We start from the raw sequence: 19,954 nt of genomic DNA, 5'->3' as shown, positions 1-19,954 counted from the left end.
AGCCAAACTCTCTCTCCCTTCAGATTTTGGATGCCCAAAGTCTCCATAATCATCACAGGAGCCAGTTCTTTAAATCTCTCTCTCCCAATTTCTTTCTCTTCGTGTGTGTGTGTGTGTGTGTGTGTGTATGCGTGTGTGTGTGTGTGTGTGTGTATCTTATTTCTGAAAATGTTTGCAGAACCTTGACTAGTACAGTTCTCAAAACTGAATATCTCACTTATTATTTTCGGGTCTAAGGTCTATCTCTGAAGGTCTGCTATTTATCTAAGATTGTAAAGAGTGAAACTAAGATTTCTGGTGCAGTTCTTTTACCTTAAAACGAAAGAGAAGGGAAGAGAGAGAGACAGAGAGAGAGAGAGACAGAGAGAGAGATCCAAGACATTCTATAAGCAAGATTCTGTTAAAAGTATTTTCAAGATCATCTTTGCTTACTTTGAAGAACTCAGACATTTCTAGATTTAACAGATTTTTTTTGTTATTTTAAAAGTGTGGACATAATGTATTCTATGTTGTATGTTATTTCCCAATTTAAAAAAATCTTCCTTCCCTTTCCTCCTTTCCTTCCTTCCTTCCCCCTTCCTCCCTCCCATCTTCTCTTTCTTTTCCTTCTTCCTTCCATCCATTCCTTCTTTCTTTTTCATTATTTGAATGCAATTCTGTTGAAATCACAGAATTAAAAAATATATATTTGTCCTCCTTCTTTTACCATGTAAACACTATCATAATTGTAAAAGAAGTGCTTTATAAATTGTGAGAAAACCTCACAAACTGTTATCACACAGGTAACATAATCTAATACTGTTACTTAATATGATAAAATGCCCACATAAAGAGTGTCAGTCTAATCATTAAATTTAAACCCTTTAAAGTTGTATTCCTCTGGGGGCGCCTGGATGGCTCAATTGGTTAAGCGTCCAACTTTGGTTCAGGTCACGATCTCACGGTTTGTGGGTTTGAGCCTCGCATCAGGTTCTGTGCTGACAGCTCAGAGCCTGGAACCTGCTTCGGATTCTGTGTCTCCCTCTCTCTCTCTCTGACCCTCCCCTGCTCTCCCTCTCTCCCTCTCTCTCTCAAAAATAAATAAAACATTTAAAAATTTTAAAAAATTGTATTCCTCTGTTTATATAGATTTCTTTGCATCTTCTAACCTGTATTACATGTAATAGTCTCTTAACAAACAATTATCACACAACTACCACAGACATGGCTTTGAAAAACAGTGGGAAAAATAAACCACTACTTAAAACAATATTGTTTATGGTAAATAACATGGGTTTTGCTGCCAAAAAAAACATGAGTTTAAATAACAGACTTTAGTTCTAAGACCGTGGGCTTGGAACTTCATCTAATAAACCTCCACTTCCACATTGTACACTAGACATCATAATGTCCCTTACACATAAAGTCACTGAGCAAATTCACAGTGACAACGCAGGCAATGTGCTCAGCCTGGCGCCTGCCACAGTATGCATTCATTACTGTTAACTGTTCTGTTCAAGTTCTCCAAGCCTGGTGTTCACTGAGTGGGCCTGATCTGACTCCATGTTATCTATGATCTGGCTTTGTCCACACTGTTATCATTTGCACCTTTTATAAAGATCTATCCTGGAGGTTACTGCTTTTTTAACAGCCTGTCAGAATCAATGTTAAAATAATAGCATCCACATTACTATGAAGATTAGGAGTAAATTGAAGGCAATTTAGTCTATCCTCAGTTAGATGGGATTTTATTTAAGACGTTCAATGAAAAATCAATTTTAATCTTTACCTCTGTAGTATCTCCTGCTAGTATGTTATCAACTCTTAGAAATCCTCACCAGCTCTTACCTACATGTAAAACTTATTCTACACTCTTTCTGTGTTAGCATTCGTCTCCTCTCAATGGTTCACTCCCAGAGTAAATCTGTCTTCCCCTTTTATTCATAACAAATTTATAATCTAACACCATTGACTTCTACTGAACTCTCCCTATGCTTCCCACAACAGCATTAATTTTGATTATGAAAACCAGCCAAGTCACTGCTGAATGTAATATGAGAATTATCTCACGGTTTCTTGGTGCACGCTTCCTACTTAAGAATTCAGCCCTGGGTTTGCCTTCCTCAAGGCTGTATCACTGATCATAGTTAGTTTATTATCTATTATGGCACTTAGCTATTTTTCTGTCACCCTTGCATTTCTTGTATTTTTTTGCAGTGAAAAATTATTTTTCTCTTCAGATATACTACCCTCCTCTGATCTTGGCTGCATTTTTTCTATGTTTTTTCTATGCAACAAGGTCACTTTGAACAGTGATTTTATCTTCTACATTTTTAGCTACCTTCCTTTCCCCTCTAAAGTTATGTGCCAAGTTAATGAATGCAAAGAATATTCCATCATTCTGATTTCATAATGTCTTCTGTTAAATAACTCAGAGATTCACACTAAGCACACATGTTTACTAAGGATATCATTAATGCAGTGGTCATTTCAGTTTTCATTAATTGACTAGACTGAGTGTGGGCCCTAAGCTCATGTCTCTGGCATCTTTTTAGTGATGATTCATTATCCAGTTATTAACAAATTGACTTTAAGTTGCATGCCCTAACATTCAACGCTATCTATTATTTGATCCTAATGTCTTTTGAGATTTATCTTCCACTATTTATACAGCCTAAAAAATTCATGGTACAAATGAAGACTCCACTGTGGCATGTATGTGGAAAGGGAGAAAAGGGAGTATGAATGGAAGGAGAACTATGTTATATTATTTATCCTTTTATTCTTGCAGATTCATTAATACATTGTGTAATGGGCTGAAGATTCAATGATAAACAAGATGGCATAGTTGATGATGTTACAAAGATCATATTTTGGAGACAAATAATTAAGAATGCAGCTAAGTAAAAATGTGATTTATCCACGGATAAGGGAGATGATGCATTCAGCTAGAGCCCATAGAATGGCTCCTATCTCAGAGACAAGTATGGGCAGCTTGGTTAGCATGGTGTTTGGAGGCCGGGCCTTTGGCAAGTAATTAGGTCATGAAGTCAGATCTCTCATGAATAGGATCAGTACTTCACAAGAGGAAGCCAGGGAGCCAACCAGCTCTTTTTCAGCCATGTCTGAAATCTGGAAGGGGGCCTTCACCAGAACATGACCGTGTAGGCACCTTGATCTTAGATTTGCAGCCTCCACAACTGTGAGAAATAAATTTCTGTTGTTCCTAAGCTATACAATCTATGACATTCTGTTATAGCAGCCTGAGCAGACTAAGACATCACAGAGTGCAGAGATTATGTAGAAAGAATGGCTTTAGGAAGGACAAGATATATCTCTTATCATTATAAGAGGAAAGAATGTTGAAAAAATAGGAATGAATACAAGTAGGTTTGTAGATTCAGCAACAAGAAATTGACATATTTCCTTCCTAATGATTTTTATCTTACTGATAAAATACATGTGTTCATCTCTAAAAGGGAGTTAAGGTCAAAGAGGTATTTGGATACTGAATCTAGAGGGAAAAGTCTGAAAGAATGGTGGAATTAGTGAATGGAAGTGAGAACTAAGGAATCGTGGAATAATTGTTATGTAAACTTGGGGCCTCAATTAAATATATGTGAGAGGTAACCAGTGACTTAAAGTGGCAGGACACCTTCTGATAAATGTATAAGAATTTTCAAGGAAATAATAGCAACAGCGAAGTCTCTAAATTATATGCATTTACCATCACATACAGGGAATAGCATGTGCCCAGGAGTGTGTTTGAAACATGACTTTGGAGACTAAATGAGAGGTTGGGAAGAGTAGTCAGTCTTGAGAAGGGAGATGGGCTAGGCATCCTCCTTAGCTGCATGGTGGGGGTGGTAGGAATAAGGATAACTGTAACAATGATCACAGTAATCACAGAGATAATGACTAGCACATATATAGCACCCATTATTATTTTCCATGCAATTTATCTTACACAATTCTCTCTACAAAGCTATGAAAAGACATTATTATTTTCTCCATTATTCGGGTGAGAAAAAAGCATCAGTAATAAGGACTTTAAGAGAAGACACCATGGGGTCAGTTTGCTGGGTGTTCTTGTTGGGATATTTATATTAGTATAAGGGCATTAAGCTTCCCCTTCATATCCTGTCTCCCATACACAGAACCCAACCATCCACCCTCATAGGAAACAACTTGAAGAAACCCATACAATTATGTTTCCAGCTTCAAATCCAAAATCAGTCATCTCATCAAGTCTGCATAATCTCCTTACAAACTGACAACCAATAAACCAAAATTCAATATATCATACCCAGGCACCTTAGATATACAATAGGAAAAAATGAACTGGAAACGGATTAAAATCCCCATTTTGGAAAAAAAAAAAAAAAAGAAGAAGAAGAAGAAGAACAGAAAACATACTGTTCTCATTGATTCAGGCAAATGATTAAATCCCATAGGAAAGACTAGTGACAAGTTCCTTCTCTGGCTGTTAGGTAAATCTTTGACTACCCATCTGCTAGACTCTTACTCAATGCTGATAGAATAACCTTGTCCAAGAAATTCATGATCCCTGACTTTGTTCCTGGGGGACTCTTGCCTGTGGCCTCCATTTGGAGACCATGTAAATGTAAGGTTGGGAACACCTTAAATAAAGAGACTGTACTCATATAGCTCTGTGGTGAGAGCAAGTGTTTAAAGGAGGAGATGCATTTCTTTGATCAGCATGTTAATTGCCAGATCATAAAGATCTATTGGAGATTCTTGTCAAAGAATGAAGTATTAAAAATGGCTTTCACTGGTGCCAGAATGGCTCAGTCAGTTAAGTGTCTAACTCTTGATTTTGGCTCAAGTCATGATCTCCTAGTTCATAGGATTGAGCTGCACATTGGGCTCCTTGCTGACCGCATAAAGCCTGCTTAGAATTCTTTCCCTCCCTCACTCTCTGCCTCTCTCCCCCTCAAAATAAATAAATAAATTTTAAAAATAAATAAATAAAATTTGCTTTTGGATTTAACCAAAATACATGGGAGAATGGCAATGTCACAGACTACAAGACTTCTAAACCTTTACTCTGAAGAAATTCATCTATATTGTAGCAGTGTGAAAAAGTGACTTCATTATAGATAAATTTGACATCCAATTATCACATATGATTAATGCACTTACACAAAGCTAGTACGGTAGAAAACATATCACTCTCATATATCAGCAAAAGAAAGTGTGTGCTCATATGTGTGTGCTCACGCATGCACATGGGCCCCTCTCAACATCAATGGAAGAGCTAAGACTAGAGATAGATGGTGTTTTTTTTTTAAATTTTTTATGTTTTATTTATGTTTGATACAGAGAGAGACAGAGCATGAGAGGGAGAGGGACAGAGAGAGAGGAGACACAGAACTGGAAGCAGGCTCCAGGCTCTGAGCTAGCTGTCAACACAGAGCCTGACGCGGGGCTCGAACTCATGAACGTGAGATCTGACCTGAACCGAAGCTGGAGGCTGAACCAACTGAGCCACCCAGGTGCCCCTAGATGGTGTCTTAAATTTAATTTGCCAACCGATTATATTATCAATATGAACTTCAGTTAAAAGGTTTCTTACTTCCAAATCAACAAGTTTAATATTCTTGATTCTCTTTCCCTTTCACATATTCCAAATGTTACTTCCTTATGCAGGTTTGAGATCCATTCATTTCCACTGTAAATAACTATGCCTCTCCTCTCTTTCTGTACTAGTAAACTCAAGAATTTTGTTTGCCTAGCCTGCTACAGATATTAGACATCTGTATGCTTCATGGTCCAGTGAATTTAACTTAATTAGGTTTTCAGCTGGTTAGTTTACTTATTCCTTTTACTATGGAGCTTTGGTAACTATATCTGGCTCCTGGCACAGGGGACATTACCTAAAGAAACTTAAGAATGGCATGTCATTTAATCATTGCAATTTTACAATTGTCAGTTCTATTTGTATGGGAGGCTGGATTGTTTTTTCCACCCTTCTCTCAGTAGTTGTCTCTCTGTCTCATTTAAGCACTTAGGCCATTCTGTGTTCACTGCTTCTGGGAATGGTTATGACTCAGAAGAAAGCAGATGAGAGCCATCAACAACCTAGCCCCTTGCCCATGCTCCCAAGTGAAAAAGAATTCACTCAGTGGTACCCTGAATCCTGGAGTGGAAATTAGTGTTCCTTCTGAAAGGAATAACCCACTCAAAAAAGGATCAGGTAGATGGCTACCTACACAAATCTGTGACAGAAGGGTCAGAGGATTTCCCTGTGGAAAGATAAATGGGACCCATGAAACCCTAATCATCACCCAAACTATTGAAAATGTATGGGTAAAGAAAAAAACCCCAATTTGCCTGAGGTTAATCTATTACTCTAGAAGATTGGAGGTTCAAATTAACACTTAATTGGAGATATTAAATAGGTATCTTACAGGCTCCTGGGTGACTTAGTTCCATGAGCATTCAACTTTTGATTTTGGCTCAGATCATGCTCTCAGGGTCATGGTATGGAGCCCCACATCATGCTCTGCATTGAGCATTATGCCTACTTAGGACTCTCTCTCTCTCTCTCTCTCTCTCTCTCTCTTTCTAAGAAAAAGAAAATTTTATGATGCATCTTCAATACTTGAGTTTATGCCTAGTTTCCTTTCCATTGTGAAAGAGGGAGAGAAGGCCCACAATTATTAATCTTGTTCTCATTCCCATATCTTTGTTTATATATTTGGTTTGATTTACTGTTCATTGGCAAGATAATAACCTAGCAGTGACCAAATTCATTTGTATATAGGAGCTTAATAAGTGACACAAATAAGTGAGGCTGACAGGCCACAAGAATTATAAGTGATAGCAGTTCCTGTATGTGTTTGGGGATGAGTGCTTAGTGGTTCCTTCTAACCCAGTTCACTTTACCACATGTACTTTATTCCAGCTACTTATTGCATTATGGGAATGCAAACCAAGTGTGGACAGATTCCCCTTCCTCCCTTCCTTCTTCCTACTTTCCTCCTTCCTCCCACATTCCTCCCTTCCCTTCCCTCCTTTCTTCCTCCCCTCCCTCCTTCCCTTCCTTCCTTACAACCTTCCTTCCTTCCTTCCTTCCTTCCTTCCTTCCTTCCTTCCTTCCTTCCTTCCTTCCTTCGTTCCTTCTTTCCACCTACCTCCCTTTCTTTTCATTCTTTCTTAAAAAGTTGAAAATGCAGGGACTCCTGAGTGGCTCAGTCAGTTGAGTGTCCAACTTGATTTCAGCTCAGGTCATGATCTCACAACTTGTGAGTTTGAGTTCCACCTGGAACTCTGTGTGACGGCGCAGAGCCTGCTTGAGATTCTCTCTGCACTCCCCTTCTCCTGCATGTCTGCACGTGTGCTTGCTCTCGCTCTCTCTCTCTCTCTCTTTCAAAAATAAGTAAATAAATGTTAAATTGATTTTCATATTTATTTTTGAAAGAGACAGAGCGCAAGTGGGGAAGAGCAGAAGGAGAGGGAGAGACAGAATCTGAAACAGGTTTAAGGTTCTGAGCTGTCAACAAGGAGCCCAATGTGGGGCTCAAACCCAGGAACCTTCATTTCATGATCTGAGCCAGAGGCTTAACCGACTGAGCCACTCAGGCAACCTCAAAATAAGTAAACAAGCAGCCTCTTTATGTCTAAATCAACAATGTTTAAAAACAGAAACAAAAACCAACATGTCTGCAGTTTGCACCTTGCTTTTGTATGCCATGGTGCATTTTCTGCCTCGAAGTATTGATTTCCAAACTTAGATTCAGCCTGGGAAACTTTTCACAAATATTGTAAGGGAACCAAAAATACATACAATGGGGAATGTGTCTAGTTAAAGTGCTGAAGGGGAGGTTAATGCTCCAAGTTCTCCACATCTTTCCTGTTACCATGGGAACCTCTGACAACACAGATTGAGGTTCATAAACTAAAAGAATTTCATGCTGTTTTTAGAGAGGTCAAATGAATAAATCCTTAGACTGAATAGCTCTCCAATCAAGGAATGGAGAAAGTATTTAGTCTAGAAATACTGAACATTCCATAACTTTAGTGAATGTTACGTTGAAACTTAGTTTACTTTAAGAAACATGTGGCTATTAGCTGATCACAAACTAGCTATTAGTGAAATCTCATGTCCTTTGAGATTAAATCAATGATAAATTAAATATATATACTTTAACAAATATCGCTGGTAAGAAATTGTATTCAGGGTCTCATGGGTGGTTTATTTGGTCAAGCATCTGACCTTGGCTGCGGTAAGGATCTCGCTGTTTGTGAGTTTGAGGCCTGGGAGGAGTTCTGTGCTGACAGCTCAGAGCCTGGAGCCTGCTTCCGATTCTGTGTCTCCCTCTCTCTCTCTGCCTCTCCCCCACTCTCACTCTATTTCTGTCTGTCTGTCTCTCTCTCTCAAAATAAATAAACAAAAAAAGTTGTATCAAAATCTTTAAAAATTGTCAAGTCAGGGAAAGAAAAATGAAATTCTGCTTTATTCTGTTACTTGTTTCTATTATTTTTAAAAATCTTGTCCTTGATTTTATTCTTTTATCTTTCTAAACTTTTTTTTAATTCAATTTTATCCTCAATGCATCCTGAATGATAGGACAAAAATCCTTATTTTCATTTCATTTTTAGCCTTCCTCTGCCCAGGGACGTTGGAAATTTCGCCATTTCCTATATTGACTGAGGATCTCACAGCTTCCTCATTATCCAATATTCACCGTCAAAGCAGTCTGTTTTGTTCCTATATACTTTTTTCTTTGAAAATTGGTCATCCTTGATCTAATTCTCTTAGAGTCCAATATAAACATTACTTAATGTTTTAAACCAATTGAAATAAATTACAGTGCTTTCAGAAGCTACCATTTAAATACCACTTATTATGTAGTCTCTGAGGTCTTTTGGAGGCAATGCTACTACAAGTTTGTCAATTAGTAACACCAACAATAAGAATTTCAAACTGTGGTGTATTAAAAACCATCCAGCACTTGAGTTTTCCCCACATAGCGCCACCTAGGTGGCCCATACCCAGCATGTGCTTGATCAGAGCTCTGAATTCAAGACCCCTGCATGAGGAAAGCTGCAACAAAGAAAAACTAAGCCCTTCAATGTGTGACCATGCTGCCAGAGGACAGGAGCGCGAAGGGTGATGAAAGGAAGTATTCTCCCAGCTCAGCTGATACAATTTGTTTAATTTAGGTAAATGCAAAATTTACATGACTTAGAATAGAAAATAAAGGGGGCACCTGGATGACTCAGTTAGTTAAGCGTCCAACTATTGATTTCAGCTCAGGTCATGATCTCACAGTTTATGAGTTCAAGCCCCGAGTCAGGCTCAGCGCTGACAGTGCGGAGGCTGCTAGAGATTATCTGTCTCCTTTTCTCTCTGCCCCTCACTGGTGTCTCTCCTCTCTGTCTCTGTCTCTCTCAAATAAACAAACAATTTTTTTAAGGAATAGGGAAACATTTTCTCACTGTGGCTTCCTGTTATAGCATATAGAAAACATAACTTTATAATGTAACCTCTCATTTATTTCTTTCATATTGTCAATGACATGGATCGTTCATTGTTTTAACCCATTTGTGCTACTATAGGAAAACACCGTAGACTGTGTCACCTATAATCAATAGAAGTTTATTTTTCTTAGTTCTAGAGGCTAGAAAACATAAAATCAAAGCACCAGCCGATTCAGTGTCTGGTAGAAATCCCATTTCCTGGTTCATAGATGGCCATCTCTTCACTGTGTATTCACATAGCTGAAGGGATAAGAGGGCTCCTTGGAGTCTCTTTTATAAGAACATGAATCCCCCTTATGAGAGTTCTGCTTCCATGTGCTAACTGCTTCCCAAAGTCCCCATCTCTAAATACCACTACATTGGAGTTTATGTTTCAACATATGAATCTTGGGGAGACACAAATATTGTCTATAGCATTTGCCATAACATAATTAATTTGCAAACCTATTTAGTCCTTTGTAAACCTGGTTAGTCTTTTGTATTACAGCAAATATATAGCTCTTTAAAACATAGTGTATTCAGCTATTTTATGAGTATTATGCCAGAAGTCCTGTTATAAAAAGCACAGAGACTATTCCAATATAGGTAAGGACTGAAATCTTTCTGTTTAAAGTTAATTTCACTTTTTAAAAATTTATTTATTTTTGAGAGAGAGAGAGAGCACGAGAGTGCACGCGTGCGCACACACACACACACACACACACACACACACACACGTGGGGGAGGGGCAGAGAGAGAGAGGGAGACACAGAATCTGAAGCAGTCTCCAGGCTCTGGTCCATCAGCCCAGAGCCTGACACAGATCTAAAACCCATGAACCATGAAATCATGACCTGAGCTGAAGTTGGACACTTAACAGACTGAGCTATCCAGGCTCCCCTAAAATTAATTTAAGACATTCTTGTATTTTATTATAACATTCTTAAATTATCCAAGTTCTCACTGTAAACATGGCTTAGCTTTAATAATTATTTTACTTAATTATTATTAATTATTTTTAAAATGCATTTTTTCTGAAAAACTATTGACTTTCTGAAAGCATAATAAAAATGTAACATATTCTTTCTTTCATCCATTGATTGAAAATGGTTCCTACTGTGGGTCAGTCACTAAATGTTGACAACCTCTGAACATATAAAGAAGACAGAGTCACTATCCCTCACCTGAAGAAAATCATAACCAACTGAGGGAGACATATATGTGTAGCAATCGATGCAACATGGCACTCAGCATGAAGAGGAGAATGACTGCAGTGACTTGGTTGATCCAGGAAAAGAAGGTTGACATATGCCTTGGGAGCAACATTTAATGGGATAATAACATTGACCAATGGACAAAGTGGTGAAGGGCATTCAAAGTAAAGTAGATGAAAGACACACACAAAATTAAAAATCATTGTGTGTTCAGAGAACTGGGAGCACTTTGACATTACTCTGGTGCAGCGTATGGGGTCAGAAAGCTAAATGGAGTCACATTTTAAAGACCCCTGTGTGTCAAATCACATTTTATCTTGTAGGTAATAGCAGACCATTAAACCAGTGGCTCCAACCTGGGCTGTGCACAGATTTACCTTCAAGGAAGTAGCATAATTAGATACTCATTTTAGGAAGCTCATTCTGGTATCGATATCGACAATGCATTGTAAGAGAATCAACATTAAAGGCCAAAGACCAAATAAAAGCTCTTTTAAATTAACCAAGCAAGAAGTAACAGGTATTAACCAAAGCCTGGGAGTTGGAGTTGCAAATTAAAGAGGCTTATAAAGATAGTATCTACAAAACATATGTGTCTTTATATGTCAGGAATGTGTGGGAGTGCTAATTTAAGATAACTCAAATTTCTGACAGGGGCAACTGGAAAATTAAATGGCAAAAATTAATACCACTTGGAAATCATTAATTAATTAGAAATTGGCAAGTTTAAAAGACTTCATTTCTGTTACATGATTAGATGTGTGTGTTTGTCACAAGTTATGAACGGGAATTACTATTAGGGGCTTTATTCAAAAAAGAATCTAGATTCCCCTAACAAATAATCATTATTGAATATTCATTTACAGTTTCCTTAGTGAAATCTAGATTCTTAAATCCATAGGACTCACTGTATTGAGCATTCATTTGATTGATACCAGGCCAGACAACACAGAAGATAATATAGAAATAACCAATTAACAAGTAGCAATGTAATAATGCTTGTCTTATGTACATGAAGGGGAAAAATGCAGATTTATGCTGGAGTCCAGCTCCAGCAGGTCCAGGGCTCCTGGGAGGATGGACAGTGTCAGTGAAAGGGAGTGAGAGAGCCTTGGCTTCTTTCTGCTCCCCAGGCAGGCTTCTCTGCACTAACCAGAGAGTCAGCTTTATTTATTGAAAAATGTATGGGGTATAAAACAGAAGTGGAAATTGCCTTAGACAATAATTTCTGATAACAAACTCTTTGGTATGTAAAAATTTCCCAGAATATAAATTGGTAGAAGACTCAGGGATAATCTTTATCAATAGAGATTGAAGTAGGTGACTAGATGTTTGTCATATGGGGAAGGAAGGGATCTTTAGCATTCAAATACAAGACAAAGTTTTTGCATAGCAAAGGCAAGAGTTAGTTCTTTGTGAGAAGGGGTCAAGAGCCTGTTTTCCAAGGGGAAGAAAAACAGGTTTTCTCAGAAATGTAACATTTGCTCCTAAAATGATAAAAGAAGAAACTCCTATAACAAGTTTTTTCACAAGGTAACATTCACATATTTTTGTCATAAGAAGGCAAGTCACTCCTGATGTCAGCCAGTCAGGAGACTTGGACTTTGGGGTCGCCTTGGGGGTCAGTGCTCAAGCAGAAATTGAATGGGGGTTGAGTGGGTATAGATGCCGGTTGCCACCAGATGGGAGGCTTTGCAAACCTGCCTTACTTCAGAAATGGTTGCCAGAAGATTTACCTCTATTAATGACATATTGAAGTGTATAATTAAGAAGTAAGTGGGGCACCTGGGTGACTCAGTCAGTTAAGCATCTGCATCTTAATTGGGGTCAGGTGTTGATTCCAAGATACTGAGATTGAACTTTTTGTTGGGTTCCACCTTGAGCATGGAGCCTGCTTAAATTCTCCCTCCCTTTCTCCTCCTTTGTCTCTCTCACCTTCTCATTTTCTCTTTCTCTCTCTAAAAAAAATAAATAAAAATGAATAAAAATAAAATTGAAAATAGTGGCAGATATTACATAAGGTTTAGATATAGTGAGTAAGCACTTAAGTTGATGCACATATTAATTAATACATAGAATCTAAAGCCAAGCATATCTAAATTCCTTAGAAGTTTCCATTCTTATAATATTTTTACTAAAATACAAAAATTATCCCCAAAATAAATTTATAGTGTATTTATTGATAGAGAAACTATATTCATTAAAATGTTAAGAAAAGGATAAGAAGGAAGTTTCTATATTGGGTTAACAAGTTAATAAGCAATAAGGGACTTCTACTATCAATTAAATATAATATCATCCAGGAATCATATCTCCATTATTTTTCTCTAGACATTTTATGTATATATGCAAGCATGCAGAGCTTGATTTTAAAAATATGCAGCATGTACACATTTTTTCTAATGCCTGAAGACACTGAGATAGAAACCTCATATTACCTATAGACTGAACTTTCTATGTTGAATTGTGAACTACTACAGGTGTGCATTAAATATAAGAAAATCCAAAATAAGATACATAATAATCTGAAATACTGCATTTTCACTACATTTAATAGATTAATCTCAAACTCCCTGTGGGAGGGTAAGTGTTTCCACGTCTTCAAGTCCTTCTCAAAATGATTTAATCTGGGTGGTATATTCACAAACACATTTGGCAGCAAACAGCCCATACATCACACCCCTCAATACACTTTCACCTAACACTGCGTGAAGGAGCAGATCAGATAGTGATGACAAATGTCTCTGCCAGGCTTCAAAATAGGCAGTGGTTGTTAACCTGAATCAGATATCTTTGGTGTATCAGAGTTCTGCACCAAACAAAATATTTAGTGCCAGCTATCATTGGAAGGGTATTTTCTGCAATAACTAACTTACAAGTTCAAGCTGTTCATTCCCTCTCCTAGAAGTGCATCCTTTACCTCTTCTTTATAATTTCTATGTTGTGTGCCAGGATTCCAATTTCATGTCTACCATGTTAACTGTTTGAATGTTAATTTTGGATAGATTTTAATTATTTATGCAAATAATTATTGCAAATTGTTTATCCACTACTATGGTACATATTTCAAGCCTCTGTTTTAATTTATGTAAAGAACCCCTATATTAGAAAGGAGCAAAGACAAAAATAATTTGTGCTATTTTGCGCATTTACTTAGAAAATGTGCCTATGTTTTTTCTGTCTGACCCCATTATTTTTCATGTGCCATATATCTATACCAAGTAAATATTGGTAACCTGCCTTAACATTTGACTCTAATTATCAATCTATCAACCATCTCAGGTTATTGTATCCTCATCCTAAAACAAAACAGAACAAAGGAGAACAGAACAACAACAACAACAACAACAAACCCAAAAAGCAAAAAACAAAACAACCCCCTAACATTCATGTCATAGAAACAAGATGTTTAAAGTTCTGTATAAACTGGCTGGAAGTATTCCCAAATTGTTATCAATTTCTTATCCGTGTCACTATTTTTAAAGCAGTATTCACACGTGGTATATTTACAAGTACATACAAAGCAAAAACTGTTATGATTAGATCTCAACAATTTTTCTAAAAAATATTATTTTTAGGCTTAATAGGCAGATCAGAACATATGTCATGTGATCAGATATATAAGACAGATTTAACTACACAATTAACTGTGCTTTACAGATATAACTTTTTTCCTTTGAGTAGATAGTTCCTGAATTGATAATGGAGGAAATTGTTTGCTTTTACAAGGCATACTTAAAAATACTCTTGTAAATATTATAATAAATTTGTATGGCTAGTTTCCCATTGTTTATGACAATCATTTCCTAACACTATAATGGTCATTATGAAGAATATAATATAGTTGTCTTCTCTTCCTCATTATTCCTGTATCTAACACTATAGAGTTTTGAATGAGATATTAACTAAGATCTTGAAAAGAATGCAAATATAATAGAACAGATATGTTAAGTATAAATTTACTACTCAAACTGGATATTGCATTCTTTATGTCTTGTCTCTCCATATCACATTCTCAGGAAAACCACTGATTTATTACCTCTTCTTCACCCTGTTCTCCTACATGGCTGGTTTCCCCAAAGGCCAGATTATATACTTTTTAACCCAGGCCTTCACTTTTATAATCACAGGGATTAGCCCAGATGGTAGATACATTACTAAAGGTGTGTGGTCCATGGAAATAGCAATTATGCCATTGTGCTGTGAAGGCATCACCCATTTGGATTTTCTTACTCAGGAATTTGCACTAGTAACAGATAAAGAATTTGCCTCCCAGTGGTGAAGAAGCTTCTGAAGACTTCTACAGTTAGGATGAGACAGACAGTTATGGGACACATGCCCCTGAAAATTGGGAGACTACTTTACCCCCTGATAGGATGCTGAGTGGTGTTGGCATTTTGAACTCAAGGATGGGTAAACGTGAATGGATTGGACTGGACAGCTTCACAGCAGAAGATGGGTTGCAGGTATGATTAGTGAAATGATTGGTGAGGTAGAATGATCTGACTCACGCTGAAGTAAATATAGTCAAATCCAATTACATTTGGTCATTATTAGCCCATGTCAGAATCAAACCAAACTGACCCATTGCTCATCATGTCAACGTAAAGTCTCAGAACAAAGAATGTCAGCTCCAGCTATGAGGAGGATGCCATGGAAACATTGTCTCATAGAGGAACTCCTCTACTATGGGGAACCCTGAAGAGTCAGATGTGTTATCCAAGGAGCTCAATCAGTCATAAAACAGAAGGGGAGAGATGGTGAAGAAGAAGAAAATTAGAGAAAGCCCATATAATTAACTGGGTTATTGGGTATGTGGTCTTGACCAATGGTAACTTTGGTGGCAGTTGAGTGCTCTGAGGCTTTCCTGATGTCTCTTTCTCTCCTTTCTTAAATGGGATCTGCTACTACTGTCTTTCTGCCCCTTTCCAATTATACATGTGTGTGCTGCTGGTGTTTGCATTTGCTATTTGTTTCATAATCTCCCAAAGTAACAAGAAGATCTGTCTAAATAGGAACAAACTATGAAAACGATGAAGATCTCTTGGGGAATTTTGGGCTCTAAAACTAATACACACTTTTCAAACATCTATGTTACTTTAGATCTCTATGTATACCTGATTTTTTATTGAAGAGGAGGAGAATTGTCTCATGAATGAAAGACATGAAAGTCTTTGGCAGAATGCAAGATGGTCAGATCAGGGTACGTAGAAGTCTATTAACAACTGGAAAAGGTAAAATGCATACCATAATAATTAAAAGTTAAAATGTATTCAATTTATCTCAGTATCATTTGTATCCCTTCCTGATGAAATTTTTTGAGCCTTTATCCTTTCTGCTAGTTGGTCACAATTTTTACCCTATGGTTCTACATCAGGGTGGGCAATAAAGAGCAATCAGTGTGTAGACTATCCAGTAATTTGTGTGAACTCTATGGCCTGAATATAAATAAACTGGCTAAATCATTCATAATGTCCTTCAAATGTCAAACTAAGAAAGACATATATTTTAGCAGTGAATTTGGGGAGGTATAGAAGACAAATCATGAGGAAGCCATAAGACTGGAAGGCCATGATGAACCAGGTGCAAATCAAAGTGATATGGAAAAAAGTGATGTGGAGTAAGGCACACAAGCTAAGAGTAAGTTGAGTTACAAAAAGAAGAATTGAGACTATAATTAGGCCATGCAGTCCATGGAAGAATGAAGAGTTGTAACGTCTGGCTGGAAGGTTGCTACAATCAATTTAGAGCCAGAATTCATTGCACTATCCATATCCATGAGACCTGGTTCTCTGTGAACCATGTTCTGAAATAGGTATCAGAGCTGCCTCTTTATTTTCCATTGCACACTCATAATAACATAACCCATTAGTCTCTCTCCCTTGCAACCAAAACAAACAGAAAACAAACAAATACAAAAGCACATTGAAACAAGTGTGTTGTAAGGTTGGTTCACAACTGCTAATATGATCAACAGGATGTAGGAAAGAAATCTGCAAAGGAATGATATTTGAAATAGTCAGTAAAGTGAAGATTATAAATGATATATTCAAGGCAAAGAAAAGAGCCTAGGTGAATTTATATAACATCCAGGATTTTAGAAAATTGAAATAACTTTAGTGGGACTGAAGCATGAAGTTCTGTGTAAAACCATGGGAGAGATGTAGTTGGTCATAGAACCAGAGAGCCAGATGTTCAAAGGGATTTGATTCCATTCCATGGGGTTTGTATTTGGTACATAAAGCAGTGATCATTTGTGGTTTATATGGGCAAGTGGTCAGCCTAAATCTGCACTGAGAAAAGACTCTTTGAAGAGCCTAATATGGAAACCACAGAAGCCAGTTTGCAATCTATTATGGGCTTCAGGTTCCAGATGAATATGGGAAAGAGAACAGAGGCAAAAAGTTTAAGTTAGAATTTGTAGAACTCTGAAACTGATTAGATGTGGCAAGTCGAGAAAACAGAGGGTCTAGAATAATGCCCACGCATCTTAGTTGACTCAATGGAGAGGGCTGCCCTTCTCTAGGACTGTGAGTGAAAGGAATACTATTGAATCAACAATACCAAGTTTAGGTTTGGCTACACTCCACCTATGGTGCCAACAGACTAGCCAAAAGGAATTAAACTCAGTTAAACCAAAGGAGGTGCTTGATACTTTCACTTAGATGTCTGATTACTATTTCCCTGCACCTTCCCCAAAGTTCTAATCTTGATTCTGCTTGTTTGTTCTCTAAAACCTCCAAATGAATGTAATGATACAGGGAATGCATTTTCCTTGTTGACCACTGTATTATCGACCCAGCATTGTACAAAGCCCCAAATATGTACATATTATAAGTATGTGCATTATTAATGAATAAATGATCTGTAAGCTGACTTTAAAATATGACTGTTATCAGTCTTGAAGTGGCAGTTAAAACCCTAGGTATAAATGAGATTATTGTAGGGAATAACTAGTCTTATCTATGAGGCAAGAGCGACAATATTGTCACACTAACACTTTTTTTTTCTCACAATACTGTATGGGATGCCTGGGTGGGTTAGTCTGTTAAGCCCCAGGATCTTGATTTTGGTTTAGGACATGATCTCATAATTCATGGAATGAAACCCTGTATGGGGCTTTGTGCTGACACACTTGGGAACCTTTCTCTCTCTCTGTCTCTCAGTCTCTGTCTCTGTCTCTCAGAATAAATAAAAAACTTAAGAAACCAATATCATAAAATACAAATCAAAGTTAAGGATTCAGGAGGATAAGACATTGAAAAGGCATGTCTAATAAGCATCAGACACTGTGCTGGGCACTATATTGCATAACTGTCTCATATAAGTTGCCAAGAACTTTACCATGTATTCGTTAAATAATTTAGAAAAATTTTCATCCAAAGTATGAAGATTCGAATAAGTAAATATAGCACCATTGAAACATATCCTAAAATATGCAGGGCACACCAAACAATAAAATAGTTGTATCTAGTTCAACAAAATAAACACAATAATTTGTTCTTGGAAAAGTATTTTGGATTAGTCACTAAAACTTTATCATGATTGATGTAAGTTTACATGTATCGCATAAACCTGGTTTTGACTAGCAATAAAAAACAAAATCCCACAGTTAAAATGCCTGAAGAAACATTGTTCACATGAAATTATAACGGATACTCATGCAGCATTGCCAGGACATCAATAACAGAATTCAGAGTTGATAGCACTGTGGTCTATTGCCCTCAGTTTTGTTCCTGTGATATATTATGCTACCTCTCTATATATTGTACTCCGATCCAGACATTATCTATGTGACTTCTGTTCTTTATCGAGAATGGAAAGTGTTATTTTCTCCAAACGTAGTAGTATGCATATCTGACTAAAAAAAAATAAGAAGGGGCAATTTCAGTTATTTATTGAAATTCTTTATTGTTTACCAGCAAATAAACCCTGATATAGTTTTAAAAAACAAATAAATCAATATAAATAAAAAATACCATACATAAACAATATGATGGGATTTATTATTTTAATAAAACACTGCAAGAGTGTTCAAGTTAGTTTTTACCTATATTCCTCAGACTTTGAGGGGAAAAAAAAAGCAACAAAGTTTCTTGAACAAAGTGTCTTAGTGTTAGAAATTACATTTTTTGAGTTTAAAATTTATTTTATTTAGTTTTTAATTTTTAAATGTTTATTTTTGAGAGAGAGAGAGAAAATGAGCAGGGGAGAGGCAGAGAGAGAGAGAGAGGGCAACACAGAATCTGAAGCAGGCTCCAGGCTCTGAGCTGTCAGCACAGAGCCCAATATGGGGCTCAAACCCACAAACCATGAGATCATGACCTGAGCCAAAGTCAGGCACTTGAATGACTGAGCCACTGAGGTGTCCCTAAATATTTTTAATAGATAAAATTATTATGCAAAAGAATTGGAATTTGGAGTAGAAAAACCTGAAGAGGTGCTGTTATCTTTTTTTGTCTTCAGTTAGTGTATGTGTGTGTGTGTGTGTGTGTGTGTGCGTGTGTGTGTGTGGTATACACACTCATGCTTGTGCACATTCACATTAAAATACTTGAAAGCATAAAATACACCATTTTTATCACACAGAAGATGAAGAATTACATACAGGTCTTTCTATAATTCTAACTCATATTACTTTTTTTTAAACCTATATTCTCCAGAACAAAAAACATTTTGTGAAGCTCATCAAGGTTTATAGTAAAGGAAAAGAAATTTTTGGAGCAAAAGTTGAGGTATTAAACACTTCTTGTGTTTAAATGTGGAAGGTTTCACTATGTTCTTTAAGTTGGGTATTGAAGATCCATTTCAAACAGAAAAATCTCACAGCTACCTAATTTTTAAAAACACGGATAGAAGTTATTAGGAAGATACTATATGAACATTGTAAACAACAACAACAAAAATCTATGCAGGTCAGTACTTTCTGAATTGCATTTTTGTATGTATGAAGGAAAATTAATCAATTCATCTTCATCAGTTTTTTTTTAATTTTTTTAAATGTTTTTTATTTATTTTTGATACAGAGAGAGACAGAGCATGAGAGGGGAAGGGGCAGAGAGAGAAGGACACAGAACCGGAAGCAGGCTCCAGGCTCTGAGCCAGCCATCAGCAGAGAGCCTGACGCGGGGCTCGAACCCACGAACGTGAGATCTGACCTGAGCCGAAGTCGGAGGCTTAACCAACTGAGCCACCCAGGCACCCCTATCTTCATCAGTTTTGTGTTGGCTAAAATATTTGCGTTGAATGTGTGGGCCAGTATAAATTGTGTGTGG

The 19,954-nt window shown here is 37.0% G+C and overlaps 1 long non-coding RNA gene across 1 annotated transcript; it reads left to right on the top strand.

Annotated features, from left to right (window-relative positions):
- Positions 1-15,377: 15,377 nt before the first annotated feature.
- On the top strand, positions 15,378-19,422 carry LOC115291450. Its single transcript, XR_003908450.1, has 3 exons — positions 15,378-15,490; positions 15,783-15,882; positions 19,343-19,422. It is a non-coding gene; the product is annotated as an uncharacterized LOC115291450 (long non-coding RNA).
- The last annotated feature ends 532 nt before the right edge of the window (positions 19,423-19,954 follow it).

The sequence above is a fragment of the Suricata suricatta genome, chromosome 5 (assembly GCF_006229205.1).
Source record: "Suricata suricatta isolate VVHF042 chromosome 5, meerkat_22Aug2017_6uvM2_HiC, whole genome shotgun sequence".
Taxonomy (NCBI): Eukaryota; Metazoa; Chordata; class Mammalia; order Carnivora; family Herpestidae; genus Suricata; species Suricata suricatta.
This window is presented reverse-complemented; position numbering and strand designations above follow the sequence as displayed.